Below are 15,718 nucleotides of genomic sequence, written 5' to 3'. Positions count from 1 at the left end.
TTACTTTTCCTGAGTAGATTTCCTGAAAAAAAATTTTTTTTTACTCTAGTACCTCCTAATGATAATTTAGTCTTTTTAGGCTTTTCTTCCGATATGGAAAGAGAAACAACAACAAAAAATGATGTTGATTAATATAAAATGCATTTAGTGGAATATCACAAAATAAAATCTATAAATTCATAAAGTGACATGTTGGCAGATTAATGCCTTTCTGTCCTCTCAAAAAATAGCTAAGTCATTTCTGCACGTAGATCAAGGCTTTGCAAAATAAATACAGACCATGGGTAAAATGTCAGAAAGTTCATGGAAGAGAAAAGGCACAGGGGATAAGTTGACCCGTTCAATACTGAATTACTGAATTGAGACAGCAATAGAAAGGAGAGAAAATAAGGAGCCACTGGGGGCAGGTTTCTGTCAGAGAGTTTTCAGAGGGAAGTATAGAGATCGGGGAAGTAGACTCTAAAGTAGCCGTTATAGTTACTTAGAAGACGAATGATTACACTTATTTTCTTTACATCAATGTTTGCTATCATTGTATCATGGGAAAAATCTACTAAATGTTTCTATACTTTCCAGCGCTTTTTGGGAATGTAACCTTGTTACAGATGAGTCATGCCATAGAAGCAGGAACACAGTGTTATTTGGTTCCATACTTATAGTTGCTCTGGTTAATAGTATTAACATAAAGTCATATATCTTCCCTCAAAAGAGACTTCAGCGAAGCTCATATGAATTTTTAAAATTCCATTCATTCAAAACAATTAATATAAATTTAGAAAAATCAAAACATATAAATATATAAATATAAATATAGATAAATACATGTATATTCATGCATATATATGAAATTTAAGGTTTCATATAAAAAGACAAATGGACAATAGCAGTAAGTTAGTGGGGAAAAATTCCTAGCACACAGCAATAACATGGTGCTTTATTCCCACTGAATGAAGCAAGGTGAACCATCTCAAGAATGATGTCATGACCAAATTGATCCACACCAAATAAAAAAGAAGTTTATTAATGGTCAGGGAGGTAGATACTAAGACCTTATATTCTTCTCTATTTTTAAATACTAAAGCCAGAAAAGGGGGATTTAGAAGTAAACATCTTGAAGACTTTTTCTCTCCTATTATCATTGGAGTATGGTTAATCCCTTGGAACAACAAAAATAAGTTTGAAAGAGCTACTTGTTTTTCTAACTCTTTCGGTGAAAGTAGTTTCCCTACTTCTATTGTCTATTGGCAAAAGTCTTTAATAACATTTATCTTTTGACCCTTTATCCATTTGCCCTTTGAGTTTATTTGCACCAGCCCTGTGAATCCATGTGATACAGACCAATCTAATAGGTATTTGCTCTGTAAATCAAAACCACCTCAAAGCAGCTTGCAACTCTACAGGACCACACTATTTATCTGTCTACAGACAACAGGCAAGCACAATGAAAAGATACAAGTGTGAATTTTAGATTCAGGTGATTAACTCTTCACTGTTTCCTTTTTTGCACTATCTCAAAACACAGAGAGGAGTATCGAATCACTAAGAGATATATATGCAATTTACATTTATGGTCAAGAAGGTGGGAGAAATTTACTTTTCCACTTGGCTAACAAGCAGATTTGAAAGAGGCTGTGTTAAGTGGAATAAGCATAAACTGTTAATATGTTCCCCTTTTTCTTTTTATTATTCTGTCAAAAGGACAGAAAAAACCCAGATGTAGTACTGGCTTATTTCCAAACTCTGTCATCAGATTAGTATTCAACTTAATGTTCAGGGGTTTAGCCATTATAATTAATCATCCCCTAAGTGCAGAAAGATACTTAATACTCTGTCCCTACTCATTATTTAGATTTTTAGTTCTGTAGTGAAGGGCCTCAGAAAAAGATTAATTAAGTCAAACACTTTGGGGTTATTCTCCCATCATTGTACAGAGGATTTACATACATAACTGGCATTAGTGTTGGTGAATATTCCTCCCATAATTCCTAGAAGATCAATGAAACCAATGACTGCCTAAATGACTTTGTCTAGCAACAAAATACACGCCAGAATTATCCTAATGAGTGTTTCTGATATTTTGCTTTTATTATTTACCTTTTTTCATACTGAAGTAATCACCAGTTTTCACAATTAAGGCAGAATATGCCCTGTTTTAGGAAAACTAAGAACTTACTTTACTTCAGAAAATTAGTAAGTGTATAACCAAATTACTTCTATATATCACAGAATCTCAATTTGCTCAGTTAAAAAATATGATGGGTTAAACTTATAACCTCTAAAATTGTTCATAATTTTAAACTACTAAATTTTGCTGTGTAATGTATTTAGATCTAAAATGAACCTTATATATTAGAAATTCAAAAATCTGAAATTTGCTACTTGGAGTGAACAAAGAGATTACTGATTTTAGTTTTGCAAGTGTTGGTTTAAAGTGCTTCTGTCCTTCTACATGAAAAGACAAATCGTTTTTTCCAGTATTTCATTCTCCGTTTATGAAATACACAGCCTTATGTTGAAATGCACAGAGAATGTCTCATCAAGAAGGGAGGAATTCCTGCTATGATTTGAGACCCTAGATAGTCAAAGCAAACCTGAGAAAGAACAAAGTTGGGAATATCACACTTTCTCATTTCAAATATGTGTGTGTGTGTGTGTGTATAGAGAGAGAGTAATGAAAAAAAGTTGTTCTGAGACACAAAAACAGATACATAGACCAACAGAATAGAATAGAGATCACACAAATAAACTTCATATATATATGATTGATTATTTTCAACTGAAATCCCAAGAATATACAATGGGAAAAGCATAGTCTCTTCAACAAATGATGAAATGGGAAAACTGGATATCCATTTGCAAAAGAATAAAACTAGACTTTTATCCTATGTCATACACAACAGTAAACTTGAAAAGGATTAAAGTCTTCAACATAAGGCCTTAAACTATAAAACTATTAGAAGATAACATAGGGAAAAATCTTTACAACATTAGTCTTGGCAAGGATTTCTTGAATATTGCACCAAAGGAAAAGGAAAAATAGACAAGTGGCACTACATCAAACGAAAACAAACAAACAAAACTTCTGCACAAGAAAGGAAATCATCAACATGTGGGGGGTGGAAACAAACCCTATGGCATTAGAAAAATATTTGCAAACCTTATATCTGAAAAGGAGTCAATTTCCAAAATATATAAGGAACTCCCACAACTCAATAGCAAATAACCCAGTTAAAATGCAAGGAAGACATGAATAGATATATCCCTAACAAAAATGTACACGTGGCCGATGGGCATATGAAAAGATGTTCAACATCACTTATCCACAGAAAAATGCCCAACAAAATATCACAGATATTAGGATGGCATTTTCGAAAAAAAACAAAATAAAAATCAGGTATGGAGGAGGATATGGAGAAATGGGAACACATGTGCACTGTTGGTGGGAGTACAAAATGGTGCAGCTACCATGGAACATAGCATAGAAGTCACTCAGAAACTAAACATAGAACTTGCATCTAATCCAACAATCCCACTATTTTTTTTTTAAGATTTTATTTATTTATTTGACAGAGAGAAATCACAAGTAGATGGAGAGGCAGGCAGAGAGAGAGAGAGAGGGAAGCAGGCTTCCTGCTGAGCAGAGAGCCCGATGCGGGACTCGATCCCAGGACCCTGAGATCATGACCTGAGCCGAAGACAGCGGCTTAACCCACTGAGCCACCCAGGCGCCCCAACAATCCCACTTTTGGTTATGCATCCAAAATAATTGAAATCAATCTCAGAGATACCTGTGCTCTTGTGTTTATTACTCCAATGTGAATAAGGCTGTACTAAACATAGAAATGCAGATAAATCTTTGAGATTCTGATTTTAATTCTTATATATGTATATATATCCACATGTATATGTGTATAATCACTTTTGTACATACACATACACATAAACACACACACTGGAATATCATTCAGCCTTAAAAAAGAAATATCTTGTCATATGCAACAGCATGGATCAATCTGGAAGATTTTATGGTAAGTGAAATAAACCAATTACCAAAAGATAAGTCCTGCGTAATTCCACTTACATGAGGTACCTAAAACTGTCAAAATCGTAGAGTAAAACAGTGGTTGTCAGAGGAGGGAAGTGGGAAGTTTTAAAGTTTCCATTGTGCAAGATGAATAAATTCGGTTGATCTACTCAATGACATTGTGCTTAGAGTTAACAACATTGTGTTGCACTGAAAGATGTGTCAGGAGAGTAGATCTCATGCTAACTATTCTTACCTCAAGAGAAAATGTAGAAAGGCACAAGTAGCTTAACAATATTCTAACATTCTAGTTCTATGTTCCCTAATATTTCCCCATTATCATATGATTTTTTTCCAAATATAATTCTTCATCCGGAATATTAATTCTTTATTTATTTACAGTAGGACTTCAGTTAATTAAACAAATTCATCTGCAAAATCTACACCATAAGAGAACCTTGTGTTCTCAAAAATTTTTCCCTGTGGCTTTATTTATCTCTATGGAGGTCATTTATCAAAGCATAAAACATACATGGGATTTAAAATGTTTAGATTTTATAGCTGTGTCTGTATTTTCAACCAGATGCCTGTCCTTTTTTCACTCTTTTTTCTTTTTCTTTTTTATTTTTTTTTAAGATTTTATTTATTCACTTGAGAGAGAGAGAGAACACTGAGTTGGGAGGAGAGGGAGAAACAGGCTCCCTGTGATCAGGGAGCCTGACACAGTGCTCGATCCCAGGACCCTGTGATCATGACCAGAGCTGAAGGTAGAAACTTAACTGACTGAGCTACCCAGGTACACCCTTTTTTTTAACTTCTAAAGGAAACTCTAGATAGGTTTTACTCTTAAGTTGTTAAGTCAAAAAATATGTAAATCAATATTATATTAAATATGTTAACTTATAAAAATCTAAGTAAATAAATAAAAAAAATTTGATTTTAACTCAAATTTTCAAATTGTTGTTGTTGTTTTTTAAGATTTTTATTTATTTATTTGACAGACAGAGATTGCAAGTAGGCAGAGAGGCAGGCAGAGAGAGGTGGGGGGAAGCAGGCTCTCCGCTGATCAGAGAACCTGATGAGGGGCTCGATCCCAAGACCCCAGGACCATGACCTGAGCTGAAGGCAGAGGCTTTAGCCCACTGAGCCACCCAGGTGCTCCTAAATTGTTGGTTCTTAATTCACCCTACTCTATCCAGAAAAATCACTTTGCTTGTATCACCAAAGATCATGAATGATGATCTCAAATTGGATTTTTCCTAAGTAGAAAACCACAGTTGGGATAGTTTGTAGACCAACTGCAGCTGTTGGTTATGTATTTAATGCATTTTGTTTTGTTTTGTTTTTCTTAAATCATTTGTAAGCTTTTGAGTTCCATGACCAAGTGTTGTATTTCTTTGATATCCTATTGCAGAAATTGGCAAATGATTTTCAGTACAGGGGTAAATAATAAATATTCTCAGCTTTGTGGGACATACTATTTCTGCACCAATTGCCAAATTCTGCCATTTTTGTGGAAAAGCACTATAGACAATGTGTTAACAAATAAATGTGACCATGTTCCAATAAAATTTTATCTACAAAAAAAGGAGGTCAGTTTGGTCTGTGGTCAATAGTTTACTGATTCTGTTATATGAGTAGACAGTAGTGCATGATAAGAATGGACTTAACTGCAAAATCAGCACAAAATCTTATTTGCATTTTAACATTTTTTCTTCAACATTATTTTTCCATTTTGTTATAACTGATAATCAAAGTACACCATTGACATTCAGATCCATGCAGAAACTGTTGACAAAATTTTATATATAAGCTAATATCTACCACGGAAAAATACAAACCTGTAGGGAAAAAAATCTTAGAAAGCCTATAGTAGTAGTGGAATCTTATAATGTAATATTGCAATTTTGTTTGTTTCTGTTTTCTTGAACTACTTCAATCTGTATTACATTTAATTTTATAACAAAACTAATAATTTTAATAATACAATAGATGATATTGTACTATATGGATCAAATATGTGTGAAAATTAATACAGATATTCATGGTTCTTTAGTTGGAAAACAAAATTTAAAAATACACAAAAGACATTCTAGCTAAGAAAAATACTGGTTGTGATAAAAAATGATGCACCATACAATTATTTTAGCTGATCTCATTCTAGTCTGTAATATCATATCACAATAATTCTAGGACTTCCATCATTTTTATCAGTTGAAAATTTATTCTGATTTTCAGCACTTTTGCAACACTATTTGAAGATATTTGTAAGGTCGTACAGGGTAAAGTTATCCCTGTCATATTACAATAAGCCAGAAACCCAGATTACTGGGTCCTGACTTCATGACTTGAGAAGTATTTTTATTATTTTTATTGTGCAAAGGAGCCACTATGGAGTGCTGAATTAGTCTTGAATTATGAATGATTTGGCTAGATCAATCAGAACTCAAAAATATAAATCAAAAATATTACTATCAAATAATATAAGTGGAAGCACAATACATTTTTAAATGTTCTTCTAAAATTAACAACACAAGAAACAACAGGTATTGGCGAGGATGTGGAGAAAGGGGAAAACTTTTGTACTGTTGGTGGGAATGTAAACTGGTGCAGCCACTCTGGAGAACAGTTTGGAGTTCCTCAAAAAGTAAAAAAAAAAAATAGGACTACCCTAAGACCCAGCAAATGCATTACTGTTTTGACCCCAAGGATACAAAAAATACTAATTTGAAGAGATATATCCACCCTGATGTTTATAACAGCATTATCAACAATAGCCTGATGAATGGATAAAGAAGATGTAGTATATAAATTACACACACACACACACACACACACACACACACACACACACACAGGAATATTACTCAGCCATCAAAAATGAAATCTTGCTATTTGCAACTATACGGATGGAGCTAGAGTGTGTTATGCTAAATGAAATAAGTCAGAGCAAGACAAATGCAACATGATTTCACTCATACATGGGATTTAAGAAAGAAAACAGATGAACATAAAGGAAGGGGGGAAAGAAAGAAAAAGCAGAGAGGGAACAAGCTGTAAGTGACTCTTAGTGACAGAGAACAAATTGAGGGTTGATGGAGAGAGGTGGAGAATGGTCCGGATGGGTGACTTGAATTAAGGAGGACACCTGTTATGATGAACACTGGGTGGTGTATCTAAGTGATGAATCCCTGAATTCTACTCTAGAAACCAATGTTGCACTATATGTTAAGTAACAAAATTTAAATTAACAAAAGTTCTTCTACACCATATAATTTTCAGCGTATTACCAATATAATTATGTTGTGAGGGGTCTATGCTTTGAAAATAAATATATCAACATGTTTTTATTTTTGTTTTTAATCTTATTTCATCTTTTTTTTTTTTTTTTTAAAGAGGAAGGGAAGAGATCACAGAGAGAGGAAGGGAAGCAGACCCCCTGGTGAGCAGAGAGCCTGATGTGGGACTCGATCCCAGGACCCTGAGATCATGACCTGAGCCGAAGGCAGCGGCTTAACCCACTGAGCCACCCAGGCGCCCCTAATCTTATTTCATCTTATATGTATGCCATCATTTCAAAATATTTGTCCTGGATATTGATTGTGTGTTTAGAATTCAAATTGTTAGAAGAATGCCAGAATGAAATTTCTTGAATCTGGGGCATCTGGGTGGCTCAGTTGGTTAAGCATCAGACTCTTGGTTCCAGTTCAGGTCACGATCTCAGGGTCCTGAGATTGAGCCCCGTGCCAGTCTCCATGCTGGGAGGGTGGGTCTGCTTGATATTCTCTCTCCCCCTCCCCCCTGCCTCTTTCCATGCTCTCGCTCGTTAAATAAATAAATAAATCTTTAAAGAAGAGGAAAGAAACATCTTGATTCTAAGAAAAACATTTTTTCTTTAATAGAAGCAGGATGGATCTAAGGATCTCTTTTTCATTTTCCAAGATTTTTCCCTCAGACTCTAGAAAATAAATACAGGAATTTACATATTACCTCTGATCATTTGAGATTCAAATAATTATTCAACTTGTGTGGATTTCAATAACAAAAGGAATTTGTTATAAGGGTATCGGTGTCAGAATTCAGCTACAATAAAAGGATTGAAGTGTTAGTGAGTATCTGGGTGTTTCTTTTTCTTCCTGCATATCCTTCACCCACTGCCTTCTCCTTGCTCACTGGCAATGTGATTTTTCTTTGTTTGGTGTTTATATGACAAACTTGGTTACCAAGAGAGACAGTATTTTAGATGCCCTTAGTTTCATCCACCCAGAAAGATAGTGATCCAGAATCCAATGTACACATTCAGATTATCTCAGCTCAGCTCATATCACTTCTGTCCTAATCGGCTGTAGAGGACTTGGGGTCATGACAAAGGCTACCTGCTTCTAATATAAACATGGATCAAAGAAGGTCAGCAGTCACCAGATACGGCGTGTGACAAAGCAATGGTTTGTGCAAACAAGTAAAAACCAAAACATAATAAATAATATGTGTTGTCTCAAATAGCATGCGTTCTTAAAAAAAAAAAAAAAGGAAAGAGAGACATTTTAAACCTCTGAAAACACCAAAACAAAAATATAAGTTAAAAACCATGATTGCCTCCTATAAGTACATCCATATATATTATTTTTTAGGTGAAGAAATAACCTGTCTTTCCATATAATTTACTGAGGAATTTCATTAATATCTTTGCAGATTCCTTAAAAATGATGGTCTAGCTTTTCTCACCCAAATTTCTAATAAAATGGATAATGTAACTGCGTTTCTGAGCATGCAAACCTTTTTTGCATTTCTGTGCCAAATCTCATTTGTCAATAATGTGTATTTATTTTAATAATGTAGATATTTTTGCTATTGTTTTACTCAAATTTCTGTAATAATATGTGCAGTAAGGTTGCTGTTTCTTGACAATCAAGGGAAATATTGTATTTTCTGGAAGATTTCACCGGAATATTGGATTCCTCATGTCCAAGCTCAGTTTTAGTTCTCACCTTATATAATAACATTTGCCTTCATTAAAAAGCTCCTTTTTCTGCCACACTTTTTTCACTGTACTTTTGAGGTACCATTTTCACTTATTTTTGCCTATTTAACAGGCCCCTGAACTCCATCTCTTGTTAACCCCCATCTCTTGTTAACTCGTTTTAGGCACAAGGTTTGGTCCCTGGATTCTCCTGTGTCTCTCCACCCTTCTGTGGTAAACTCATCCAGGTCTTCGGTATCAGCTCATTTAGTTGTTTAAAATTCCAGAGTTTGTGTGTCCAGCCTGGTCCTTATTCATGAACTGTCATAGCATCTAAAACATCCACTAGTATATGAAGACGGTACAAGTTTTCAGTTTAAGGCATCTGCATTTCCCTGATGCTGAGTGATGCTGAGTATCTTTTTAAATACCTGTTGGGTATTTGTGTATCTTTGTGGGGGTAAATGTCTATCCAATTACTTTGTTTATTTTTTAATTGAGTAATTTTTCCCCCTTGCTCTTAAGTTGTAACTGTTCTTTCCACGATTTGAATATTAACACCTTATCAGATGTATGGTTTAGACTATTTTCTCTCATTCTGTTGGCTGTCTCTTCACTCTGTTAATTGTTTCCTGTGTGGTGCAGACTCTTTTCAGTTTGATGCAACCCCATTTGTCTATTTTTGCTTTTATTGCCTTTATTTTTTATTTTATAAGCAAAAATATCAGTGTCCTGACCAATATCAAGATTTTTCCTGGGGCACCTGGGTGGCTCCATCAGTTAAATGTCTGGACTCTTGGTCTCTGCTCAGGTCTTGATCTCAGGGTCATGAGTTCAAGCCTCAGATAAAAAAAAGGAAGCATTTTTCCTATGTTGTCTTCTAGTAGGTTTGATCCAACAGGAACGTCTCATGTATCTGTTTCTTATGTTATTCCATTGATTAGAACTTTCAGAAATCATAAATAACAATGAAAATTGTGGGGAATATTAACATATTCCTAGCGTGTCACATAAGGAAATAAAGGTACATTCAGGCAGATTATGTTTTGATGACCACCCTGTTTGTTATCAGCCAAGAATGAGCTCTTCCTGCTTATTTAGCCCCAAACTAGGCTAACTGTAATGCTCTCTCTTTTTTTATTTTCTTTTTTATAATGCACTTCGTGTAAGGGATTACAAACTATGAAAATCATGAGAATTCCTGTTTCAGTTTCAAGAAAGAGTAAAAGAGCTTTTAGTAAAATTATATGATAGTTTTGCTTTTCATATGATCATTACCTTCCAGAAAAGTATAACTACTCTCACAGTTGATTTATACATTATCTCTATTTATTTGGTTTGCACTCCTATTTTAAGATGAGACAAATGGTATCAAACATGCATCATGTATGCAGGTAAATATTATAATCCTATTTCAATTCTACCTCTGAATTTTTATTTCAGATTAAAAAAATGGATTATTATTTTTCAGGGAACAATTATCCACATAATGACTTCTCAATCCACAGCAAGCCTGCCTTACACCATATGAGAAGGAAAATGAATATACTTACCACTTGGGCCAGCAAGATTTATCTACAAATATCACACCTACTGATGATTAAGTTGTGGTTTTGATCTCATTGTTTCTTCACATGTCCAATAAGATAATAAAACATTTTATTTTTGAGATGTTAAAATAGTATTAAGACATTAAAATCTATTTTATCTATAAGACAATAAAATGTATTTTTCACCATTTTTGAAAGTTTAAATAAAATTAAGTAAATTGAGTAGAAGTTAATAAAACTATGTATGAATACCGACACAGTGGCTGGCATATATTAGACTTCCAATAAATTATAATCCCTTCACTTCCCTTCTTTTGAAATTTACCCAAAAATTTTCAAAGAAAAAATGGGTTTTTAGTCATTCTATACCCTGAAAGGTAATAGATATTTAAGATTTCCATTTGCATGAAAGTTTCTGAAGATGAAGAATTTAACAAACTTATGTTTACAGTTTATATGTATAGATCTAAGTAGTTTGGGAAGATTTAATTTTTCAAATAGTTTTTAATCTCTGATTGAGGAATACATATCACAACAAATAAGTACAGAGTAACTGCCCTTTACTATATTTCAAATCCCTTAAGCTTTGAATTACTGTTCTCAGAGAAAAATGTGTAATCATTCAAGTGAAAATTGATTTGGTAACACCTGTGTGAGAATTTTTTTTTTTTAAATAACATAGGAGTCATATTTGAAAATATAAGTTATGTTATTCAGGCCCAGGAAAAATGTTTCTTTGTTTGCTTACTTTTTATTTAAGTATAGATGACATAAAATTTTATATTAGTTTCTGATTTACAACATAGTGATTTGACAATTCTGTGCCTTACACATTACTCACCACCATCTGTATAGTTACTATCTGTCACCATACGAAGTTATTACAATATTACTGGCTCTATTCCCTGTGCTGTACTTTTCATCCCCATGACATTTTATAACTAGAAGTTTGTACCTCTTAATCCCCTCTACTTATTTTAATCCCCTGCAGCCACCATAGAAAACAGCATGGAGATTTCTCAAAAATTAAAGATAAAAATACTATCATAGGATCCAGTAATTTCACTGGTAGGAATTTACCCAAAGAAAATGAAAGCACTAATTCAAAAAGATGTATGAGCCCTTAGGTTTATTACAACGTTATTTACAATAGTCAAGATATGGAAACAACCTGAGTGTCCATAGATGAGTGTATAAAGATGTGTATGTATGTGTGTGTGCACGTGTGTTTATATAATGGAATTTTACTCAGAAAATGTTTTAAACAAATCTATGAAAATATGTAGCTAAAAACCATGTTAAATTTATTCTTAGAAGTCTTGTGTTGAATGCTGCATGAATGACTTAGCATGTATTTTAGTAAAAGGTATTAGTCAAGAGAAACTATAAATGAGTTTGCAACTTGCCAACCCTGCTAGAAATTATGGAGTGTACCAAGTACTGTAGTAAAACCACAATTACTGTTCATAAAATTGTAAACATTTTAAAAGAGATCCTATTAATTAATTAAATCGAACAATTAAGTAGATGCTTAAAGCTGTTTTTCAGATTTAATCGTATATTCTACTTGACTAAATTAACTATCAAAGTAAGTTAAGTTAGGATAGTTAGGAGTTCTGTGGAGATGCTGCAATTCCTTGATAACTTGTTTATGAAACCATGAACGGTGTGGTCGTGTGCCCTGGAGGACCATTTGAAAAGCTCAGATGAAGAGCCCAGCAAGGTAATGAATCACTCATGGTTTGACTTCAGTAGATGCCTAGTGTAACTATGTAGAAAATATGGCATTATTTTTACACTGATATTTAAAAATCGCTTCAAACATATAAAAATTTCCCTGACAGAGAATTTATTATCTTATTTACTTCCATTCAAAGATGATTAACTGTTTACTTCTCACGTAATCATCTGTCAAGAAATGTAGAAATGGTTTCCAAATATTTGACATCTACTAACTTTCTTAATAAAATCAATATATAAACTTGAGTGTTTGAGGGAAAAAATAGTTTAGTTCTCTGAAACTGCAAAAAATATTCCTATCTAATCATTACAAATGTTCATTTTCAGTCTGTTAAGGCATTTTCTTTTTTTTTTTTCTTTTTCTGACCGACCTATGAAGAGTGATTTGGAAATTTCAGTTTTAAAGAAAAAAAATGGGCACCATTCTACAATAAAATCAAACCAGTGGAACAGCTCTGTGGTTCACTCTGATAATGAGGAAAGACAAGTCAATCCAATAAAAATTATGAAGTAGAAAAGAGAATATTTGAGATAATTTGGTGATAAAGAATATTCTGTGTCATTTAGAAAGTTTTGTGAAAATCAAAATCAGTTTTCAATTATGAACGGTTACCGTGTGTGTTTGAGTGTGTGTACAGAACTTTATAAAAGGATATGAACATTTACGGTTTCAAAAAATAAGGCACCTACAAATATAAATGCTTATTCTATTCTATTAAATTAAGGAATATGTATTTCTGAAACACTGGAGTCCACAATCCAAGGAGAAGAAGTTAGGCCAGTTGAAGCCTGAGGACTGAGCTTTATGCTCTCACCTGGAGATTGGAAATGGGGATTTCCGGAAATGGTAGCTGTAGCAGAGTAATGTTGGAAGTGTTCCTCAAAAACTATAATAGCAAAACAAAGCCCCTATGATGACACCCACTGCAAGAAATCAAGAAATTAGGGTATCTGGATGGCTCAGTCAGTTAAACATCTGCCCTCAGCTCAGGTCATGATTGAACCCCGCATTGGGTTCCCTGTTCAACAAGGAGTCTGCTGCTTCCTTTCTCTCTCTGCCCCTCCCCCCACTCCTGTGCCCACACTCTCTGTCAAACAAATAAATAAAATTTTTTAAAAAATTAAATTAATCAGGAAACAAGAGCAGAGGCCACAAAGCTCTGGAAGGTCAAGACTTGGACGGTGCAAGTATCTCTTCAGAAGGAAAGACAAGTATCAAGGTCAAATGTTGGATGTGGGGAGTAGAGAACCACAAAATTGCCACCAGGCATGCACTGGAACATGGGCAGGACAACTTGAGAAAAATCTATCAAATTGCAAGTATTTTTTTTTCATATGCTAAATTGTGGATCATTAGCACAGACCAGTGATTTAAGATGATGTGACAAGAGCAATCTGATGTCTATGAAATCTGCAAAACCCTTTCTACAACAGAGCCCAATATTGAGGAGAGACTTTTCTAAAGAGAATCTAAATTTATCAGAAGAGGATCCATAGGGGCAAAAGCAAGAGTTAGGTAAGTTTATTATGAACAAAGAAGACTACTAGCACATTTCAAATGGTAAGGCACCATAACTTAAAGAACTGATGGAAATTACAGGGGGTATATCAGAGCCTGAGCCTAGAAAAACTCTTTGAACCCACTCCTACGTCCTCAAAAGCCACAAAACCAATATAAGGTAGAGAAAGAAAAAAAATAGCACAGCACAAATTATTACAATTAAATCCCATACTCACACTCTCTTTTTTAAAATTTACATTGAAATAGAATATTGACTTTGTAGGAAGCAAAAGTACTCCAAAAAAGGCATGGCAAAGAACAAAAAAAATAAACTATGTGTTTCCAAACATGCAAAAATAAATTAAGAAAATGATAGAAGATATAAAACAATAGCATACATCTAAAATAGAAAAATTCAGAAATGAGGTGATAGCACATAGAAAAAGATATGAAATAAATGAACAACAGTATTAACCTAGGCACACAGATAATTTCTTTAGACAAACAGAATAAGCAAAGGGAGAAAAACTTTTAAAATCAAAAAGAAATAAAAACTAAAAGGGAACCAAGAAAATGTGACTGGTATAGGGTGTATGTAAAGACTATCTGATAAATTGGTAAAAGATGACCCCAAACAAAAACCAAAGCAAAGAAACCAAGGTTGAGAAATTTTAAAATTTCTCAAAAACAATATATTCCATAAACTAAAACCCCACTCAGCTGTAAATACTGTACTTCACCAATACTGTACCCATATATAAAACACTATAAAAAGGTGTATCATAAAGTTAAAAAAAGAATATTAGTTGTTAAATTATTTTAGCTTCTTCAGATATTTTAGTCTGTTGTAGTTGATAAAAAGTAGGATCTTTTCCGCAAGAAGAATCCTGTGGAATTCTTTTTGCTTCCCAATATCCTTAACTCTTCCATGAAATTTGTACCCAAATACTGGTCCTTCTTTTATCATAATTCCAGCATTTGATTTTTTTTTCCCCCAAACAAATCTTTATCCTTCCAGCACACTCTAGCCTCTGGGGAATCATTCAGTCACAAGTACAGCACTGAGTTTCCCTCTGTGTTGATCACAGAGAAACAGTGTCCCAACCTTTGTGAGTCTCTTGCCTATAGCTGACGTGCTCTCATTTTTAACTTGCTCCACAATTATTTGTGTCTTTCCAGACATTATGATTTTCTCAGATGTGTCTGAGGTAGCTGGCTACTTTTACTTGGAACATTCTGCACTAAGAGAAAAAGCCCAGGTTCTGGCTTCAAAAACACTCAAGCTTAAACCTCATCTCTGGCTCATACTAAACGTAGAACGTAAGTAAAGAACTTAATCTTTCTAAGCCTCATTTCCTCAGCTGTAAGAGGGCTTTAATGATATTTTACTCCATGCTTTATTGTGGGGATTAATGGTCCAGCATATGAAAGTGCTTTGTAAACTGAAAGTGCCCCACAGGTTTAAGGTTACAGGACCACTGAAAACATCCACATCAGATTCGGTGTGTCGGGTATGGAATTCATCTAACAGTCATTCAGAAAGCATTTACGAGATGCCTGTGAGCTACAGGGCCAGGGCTGGCTGCTGCACCACCTCCTAACTACGTCCATATATCTCCCATCCTAATGTTCACAAGTTTGCCCAGAGTGCTTCATCTGTCCACCTACGCATTTGCAAAATTTCAGTATCACTTGAAATCATTTCTTCTTCCTAATTACCCATGTCCAGTTAATGTCCTTCTGGCTTTCTGCTGTTTTCTTTCTAAAGTTTCTGAATCTCTTCCATCATTTCCGTTCTTATCCCAATATCTATTTAAGGAAACCAAAAATATAAAACTTGAGCATTGTCCAATTTTTGAAAATTTTCCATTGTGTTCACAATCAAATGAACATAGTTTAACTAAGTATTTTCACCATAAAGATGCTAGCAGTTGTAGAGTGAC

Source organism: Mustela erminea, chromosome 15 (assembly GCF_009829155.1).
Source record: "Mustela erminea isolate mMusErm1 chromosome 15, mMusErm1.Pri, whole genome shotgun sequence".
Taxonomy (NCBI): Eukaryota; Metazoa; Chordata; class Mammalia; order Carnivora; family Mustelidae; genus Mustela; species Mustela erminea.
This window is presented reverse-complemented; position numbering follows the sequence as displayed.